The following is a 7306-nucleotide window of genomic DNA, read 5'->3' as shown; positions in this document are numbered from 1 at the left end:
GAAAATCTAATATATAAAAAAAACACATTTTAAAAAATAAATAAATAATAACTTCAAGAAACAACATTTTTGTTTTAGTAAATTATTTAAAATTTCATTTTAAATAAAAACTAAATAAATAATATAAAATAGTGAATTTCAAACAAGTGATAAACTAATAGAAAATAAAATATCTATAAAATTGTTTAAACTAAGATATCACTCCGCATTTATCAATTTTAAACATATTTAAAGAATCATAAAATAGTAAAAAAAAATTAAATTTATAAAATAATTTTTTAATTAAATTAATTAAAAGATTAAGTAGTATACATTAATATTTATCTAGCAAATTAAAATCTTAAAGATTGTGATATTTATCCATTTATTTAAACAATATAGGTAATATTTTATTTTAAAAAAAACAAAACAAAATATATTTAATGTTTTTTATTTTTTTAAAAAAAAAAGTATGATTAATTTATATAATCACTTGATTTGAGTTAAAATAAATTAGAAGTAATTATAATATTATTTAATAGTAATGTTATATTTTTAATATATATATATATATATAGAAAATAGAATAAATTTTCGATTTAATAAATGATAATAATTAAATAAAATTGCTTAATTTATCTAAAAATAGTAATTTTAAACAAATATATTTGTTAAAAAAATAATTTATTTAAATATTTATATTTAAAAAAGATATAAACGAAAATTACATATAAACATTGAAAAAATTTGCATAATAAGCAAATAAAGATATAACAATAATCTCTAATAATAATTCATTAACACAAAACAATGATTAATAAATAAAAACAAAAAATATTAGTTTTTTAAAAAGTCAAATTTAAGAAAAAATTAAACTATCAAAATCTAAATAATAAAAATCTTTAGTTAGCCCAATAAATATTAAGTAAATAAATTCATAAAAACTATTCAAAAACATATCTCTTTCAGATAAAAATATAATAAAATAATAATAACAAAATATGGATAAGATGATGAGTAGAATAGATTGGTTAATATAAATTCGATAAATATTTTAATAAATATAAAATGATGGAGAAATATTAATAAATTAATTAATAAGCACATTATTAACAAATCAAGAAGTAATAAAAAAAAAATATTATATTTTTATATTATTTTAACTTTTATAAAATAAAAAAAAGAATATATAATTAATAGAAGAAGCTTAATATAGAAAAAAATATACGGAAATAGGATTAAGTCTAAAAGAAATAATAAATGAATTAAAATAACACACAAAATCATCAATAAATTGTAACTAGTTATTCGATTTAATAAGCAAAATAAAACATATAGAATAAAAACAATAAAAGCCTTAATTTTAACACAATCTATTAAATTCATAGGAATAATAAAGTGCTGAAAATCTTTATTATATTTAATAAAATGATTATTTTACACATTTTACTTTGGATAAAAAATCATGTCAATCATCAAAAAATTAATAAAAAAAATTTGAGTTTTTTGATTTTAGCGAAAATTTTAAAAACTTAAATAAAAATAATTCTTTTGAAAGATATAATACACCATAGTAATTCCATAAGGATGTAAATGAAAATAAAAACTTAGAGTAGGATATTAATATTGCAAATAACTCAATTGGAGAAGATGATAATAATAGCTAATAATTATAATTTGACCATTATAAACCTAATATCTTTCAAAATTAATTAATTTAATCCCAGAAAGAATTAAGTTCTTTAAAACATTAATAAAAACTGGTCAAAGGAGATGAAAATGATAATGAAACAGCTAAATTTATTAAAGAAGAATCGAATTTATAAGAATCTAATTGTGAGAATAAAAATTCACTCAATCATTCATTAGTTTAAAATTAAAAAAATAATAAATAAGTTGATAGTGAAATAAAATAAAAGATTTATTATGAAACTAAATAATCAAAATTAAAAGATAAAAATAATGTAAATATTATTAATAATAATAATATAAATAATAATAATAATAATAATAACAATAATAATATTAATATTAACATAAATTAATATAATAATCAATTTATTTTAGGTTAGGAATAAAAAGAGAAAAAAGAAGAAATAAAATAAAATAATGTTTTTAATTAATAAAATATCATACCAAAAAAATAATTAAAAAATAAAAAAATATCTATTAATTAATAGACTATAAAATAATTTATTTAAAAAAGTTTTTAAAATGATAATTAGAAATAATATAGATTATCTAATAAAAATAAATAAAAAACTGAAAGTAATTAAAAAAATTCTTTTTCATTTAATTAAGATTAAGGAAATAATATTTTTAATAATGCTATGGAAAAAAATGATAAGATAAATTAATAAAAATTAACCTAATGTATTTAAGTTTAAAATAAATAAAAACTTCTTAATTTAAAAATATAAATAAATTAAATCGAAGAAAATATAAATTAAGAAAAATTGTTTTTAGAAGAATAAATTAGCCCTAAAAACAAAAAAGAGTTTGTTTTTTTTGGAAAAATTAATAGCTAAAGTAGAATAAAAAAGAATTGATAAATACATATTTATTTAAAAAAAAATATATAAATTTTATATAAAATAATAATAAATTGTATATAAACTTAAAATGATATATTACTATAATTATTATATATATATATATATATATATATATATTTGTTTAATATATATATATTAAAAAATAAAATTTTTTTAATTAAATATAATAATGTATAAATATATTTAATATCTTATAATTAATTATTTACTTAATTAAAAAATAAATAAAATTAAAAAAAAAGGCTGTCGACACTCGGACTTCCCAAGCGGTCCCCCACCTTAGTACTAACCGAGCCTTAAGGCGCTTAACTTCGGAGTTCGAATGGGATCCGGTGTGTTCACCTTAGTATGGCCGACAACAAAACTTATATCACTATTTGTCTATTTATAGATAGGAAAAATTATAATCAAACAAAAAGATACATTTTTTTATTTAAAATTTATTTGTAAAAAATAAAAAATATAAAAATAAAATTTTTATAAAAAATATAATATTAATTTTTATAATTTTATATTCGTATTTATAATTAATATATATAATAATAATATAATTGTTTTACTAAATATAATATTTTTATAATAATTTCTTTAAACCATTTTATTTATTTTATGTATAAATTTTTCTTCTTATTTATTATTAATAATTATAAACTATATTTTTAATAATTCTTAAGATTGATAATTTAGTATTTATATTTATAAAAATAAAAATTATATTATTTATTTTTTAAATATATATATGAAAATTTTCAAAAACATTTTTATATATTAATAATTTGATATTTATATATTATTAATTATATATATATTTTAAAAATAAAATAAATATTTATAAAATATATTATTATATTTATTTGTTATATATTTTTTAATATAATTTAAAAAAAATATAAATTAAAATAAATAAAAAATTCTATAGATATTACAAGTTGTTAATTTATTAGGTTTTTTTTTTTTCTATATATTGAATATTATAGTTCATATTATATTTTCATTATTTATATCTTATTTATTATTATTTTTAATATATGTATTAGTACTTATAGCTTATTCAGATTAAACTCTATTATAATTAATTTTATTTGCTGTTTCTAAAGGATTTTATTTATTTAGTAAGTGTTAGTATTTTTCTTTGAATGAGTTTTCAAATTTTTACATTTATTAATTAAATTATAAGCTTTAATTCCTAATTTAAATAAAATAAAGAAAGATAGTAATATTTATTTATAAATTTATAATTATTACATTTAAATTTAATCATGAATTTATATTAAATCACCTTCTTGTTACATAATTTAATCTTATTAAGCAGATATTCTTTCTCTTAGTTCTTATATTTCTTTATTTTTTTTCTCTATTTCAACTTTTCTATTTTCAAGAAGTCTAAATAATTTATCTTTTTCTGTTATCATTGCTTTTTATTCTTATTCAAATTTATTTATTTATACATTTAAATTTCTAATTTATTCATCATTTAAAATTTATTATTCTTCTAATTCATACACATATTTTTTTAAATTTTCATATTCTTTTTATAAATTTTCATTATTATTTTCATTTCCACAACCATATTTTAACTAAAAAAAAAAAAAAAAAATTATAAAAAAAAAAAAAACTAAAAGATTTTTACTTTCCATTCTTCAATTTATTTTATTCTTTCTTTTGCTTATTTATCAAGTTCTTATTTTTCTTTTTCTAAAATAAATATTTGTTTTTCTAATTCTTTAACTATAATTTAAAATTGAGTAATTTCAGATTAATTTTTAGAATTTTCAATAATATATTATTCAATCATAGTATTCATTTTTATTTTTTATTATTCTATTTCTTACTCGAGATTTTTTTATTTATCATGGTTTTCTTCTAATTATAAACTTTATTATTTAAATTGGTTTTCTAATTAAATAATGCATATCACTAATTATTCTTTTTCATGATTTGATTATTCTAATTATTATTCAGCAGAAATTAATTGTTTTTTTACATTATCAATTTAAATATTCAAAGATTCATTAAATTATTCTAAATTATCGTATTATTATTAAAGAATCATATATTATTATTGTTTTTAGTCATACAATTGAGTTTAATGTTGTTATAAGAAAATGTTTTCTGAATAAAGTCTTTCTAATTCAACATTCGATAAAAATTGTTTTTCTAATAAAAATACTTTCATCTAAGAATATGTTTATAATGCTCTTTAACTTTCAAGCATTTCACTTTAGACACTTTAAGAGTGTTCATTTTCTTTTTGTATTAATTATGATTTTAAAAATTCATATTAATTTTAAAATTATTAATTCATTTGTGAAAGTTGTTATATTTATTCATCTTTTTAATATTGAATTTATTCATATTTTTATAATTTTTTATTTAAACGTTCATTTTCTGTAATTGACATTGTAATCTTTTTTTCATAATAAATATTAACAAAAATATTAATTTATATATAATATAAATGTATAATATTAATATTAAATATATATATATATATTTTATATATTTTTTTTTTTTAATATTTTATTAATTATATTCATTACTTTATTTTCAAATTTTATAATTTTTTCACATAAATCATTTTTTTTATTGCTTAATTCATTTATTTAATTTTATGACTAAGTAAGTAATTATTGTAATTCTTATATTGTTTAATTTTATTAGTTATACTAATTGTTTTATTTTTTTTTTAAAAAAAAAATATAAAATTAAATACTTAATTTTCTTTCATTTACATACATTCTATTATTTAAGAATTTTATTTTTTAAATCTTAAATTTCATTATCTTATTCTTATATTTATTTTTAATGCTATTAATTTCTTTATTATAATTTATTTTCTTAACTTCTGATCTCTTCTTCATATTAATGATTATTTTAATTAATTTAATTGTTTAAGTTCCCAATTTCTTTACAATGAATTTAATAATTTGTATTTAAATAAGTAACTTATTCATGTAAGAATTCTAAACAAGAGCACTTTATAACATACTATATTAAAAATGTATTATATCTATAAGTAAATTCCTCTACTAATTTATCTTATTCATTTAGCTATTTATCTTAATTTTTATTGTTTTATAAATCTTCTAAGTTTTTTTACAGTTTATAAAAATCTTCATTAGTACAATTAAGTTTGCTTTCTAATTAAATAATTACATGATTTTTTTCACTAATTTATTTCTCTAGTTATTGTTTCTCATTTTCTAGTAAATTTTTTTAATTTTTTATATTTTCTAATTAAAATTTTTCATTTTCAAATTAATTTTCTATTGTACTTTTTTAATTTACTAATTAAAATTTTTCATTTTCGAATTGATTTTTTTCATTTTCGAATTAAATTTTCATTCTATTAGTATTTTCTTCCAAATTATGAATTTATTCTTCTTTTTCATTTAGAATTTCTTTAAAATTAGACAAAGAAGTTTCATAATTATTAATTTCCTAATTCATTTATTCCAATTAAGAATTCAAAAAAATTATTTTTTCTTATTAAGATAGTAAGATTATATTTTATTAATTTAAATTTTCATTAAGATTATTTATTTCATTTTCATTTTAGATTATTTTTTATGATAATTCTTATATTTTCATCTCATATTAATTTTTCATTTCTTCCGAATAACAGTTTAAACGTTAAATTTCTTAAATAATTTTTTATACGTTTTACTCATATTATTGCATATTTTCTTATATTGTGACGTTTTTTTGTTCCAATACAAATTTTAAACGCTCAATTTCGCATGTTAATATTGTTATTTTTTCCTCATGTTTTTATACTTGTTTTTCGTCAGGATATCCTTGATTGATATTGGAATTTATTGTGCATCCTTGTACTTGATTTGAAGGATTTTTCGAAGAATTCATTGTTATTGCACGCTATTTTGCTACTATTTTTTAACCTAATTACTGTTAAATTTGTTAGTATGATATTTAAGCTATTCGTATAGAAGTGTCGGGTATGTCTATATTTGAACGAATTGGAAGGTCTTGTGAAGGAATGTTTTTTTATTTCAAATATTGACTTTTTGTTAAATGTCTTATGTTTACTTTCTAATTATTTACTTAATTATTCATTTTAGGTTATTTTTTTTACTTTATCTTGTTTTGTAATTAATAATTAATTTTTATGTTATGTTTAAATTTAAATAGCAAAATGATTTATAAATTTATTAATATTTTTTTTATTTTAAAGATAAAATTTTAATTTTTTTTTTTATTTAATTTCTTTTCCTCAATTCCTCCAAGTTCCTTAAACCTAACATTATATAAAATTTGAAATTAAAATAAAAAAAAACTATTAATATTAGAAATTTAATAATCAATCGAATTAATTATAAATAATAAACTAGATTATTATAAATATTGAATATTAATATTAAAATTAAATACATTTTTTTTTATATAACTAAATATATATTTAGTATAAAAATTAAGAATTTAAAAGTAATAATTTTTAAATTTTGTTAATTTAGAATATTAAAAAATCAAATTTATATATGATAAGAAGCTAAGTTTAAACAATGTATTTGATACATTATTATAATAATTAAATATTAATAATATTTAAAATATATATATATATATTTTTAATTTTTTATTTTTTTGTAATTTTTTTTTTTAAAAACACAATTTCTGAAAAAAAATGTATTATTTCTTGCTTATAAAATCAAATTAGACAATTAAAAAAATATACATATTAAAAAGTAATATATAATATATTATTAAAAAATAAATAAATACAAAAATTAATAATATTAATTAAAAAAAAAGGC

General features: G+C 14.2%; 1 non-coding gene across 1 annotated transcript, besides 16 other annotated features; it reads right to left on the bottom strand.

Annotated features, from left to right (window-relative positions):
- Positions 1–1932: 1932 nt before the first annotated feature.
- Positions 1933–2033: a microsatellite.
- Positions 1947–2031: a microsatellite.
- Positions 1955–2010: a microsatellite.
- A 514-nt stretch (positions 2034–2547) lies between the features above and the next one.
- Positions 2548–2595: a microsatellite.
- Positions 2596–2622: 27 nt separating this feature from the next.
- Positions 2623–2670: a microsatellite.
- Positions 2671–2778: 108 nt separating this feature from the next.
- IMG5_198872 lies at positions 2779–2894 on the bottom strand. Its single transcript has one exon. It is a non-coding gene; the product is annotated as a 5S ribosomal RNA (ribosomal RNA).
- Positions 2895–2987: 93 nt separating this feature from the next.
- Positions 2988–3041: a microsatellite.
- Positions 3042–3404: 363 nt separating this feature from the next.
- Positions 3405–3440: a microsatellite.
- A 524-nt stretch (positions 3441–3964) lies between these two features.
- Positions 3965–4024: a microsatellite.
- Positions 4025–4040: 16 nt separating this feature from the next.
- Positions 4041–4089: a microsatellite.
- Positions 4090–4854: 765 nt separating this feature from the next.
- Positions 4855–4910: a microsatellite.
- A 58-nt stretch (positions 4911–4968) lies between these two features.
- Positions 4969–5037: a microsatellite.
- Positions 4977–5037: a microsatellite.
- Positions 5038–5750: 713 nt separating this feature from the next.
- Positions 5751–5800: a microsatellite.
- A 23-nt stretch (positions 5801–5823) lies between these two features.
- Positions 5824–5880: a microsatellite.
- A 164-nt stretch (positions 5881–6044) lies between these two features.
- Positions 6045–6104: a microsatellite.
- Positions 6105–7117: 1013 nt separating this feature from the next.
- Positions 7118–7153: a microsatellite.
- Between the last annotated feature and the right edge of the window lie 153 nt (positions 7154–7306).

This window comes from Ichthyophthirius multifiliis (assembly GCF_000220395.1).
Source record: "Ichthyophthirius multifiliis unplaced genomic scaffold scaff_1120509251414, whole genome shotgun sequence".
NCBI lineage: Eukaryota > Ciliophora > Oligohymenophorea > Hymenostomatida > Ichthyophthirius > Ichthyophthirius multifiliis.
Note: the sequence above shows the minus strand (reverse complement) of the source record. Positions and strands in the feature narration are given on the sequence as shown.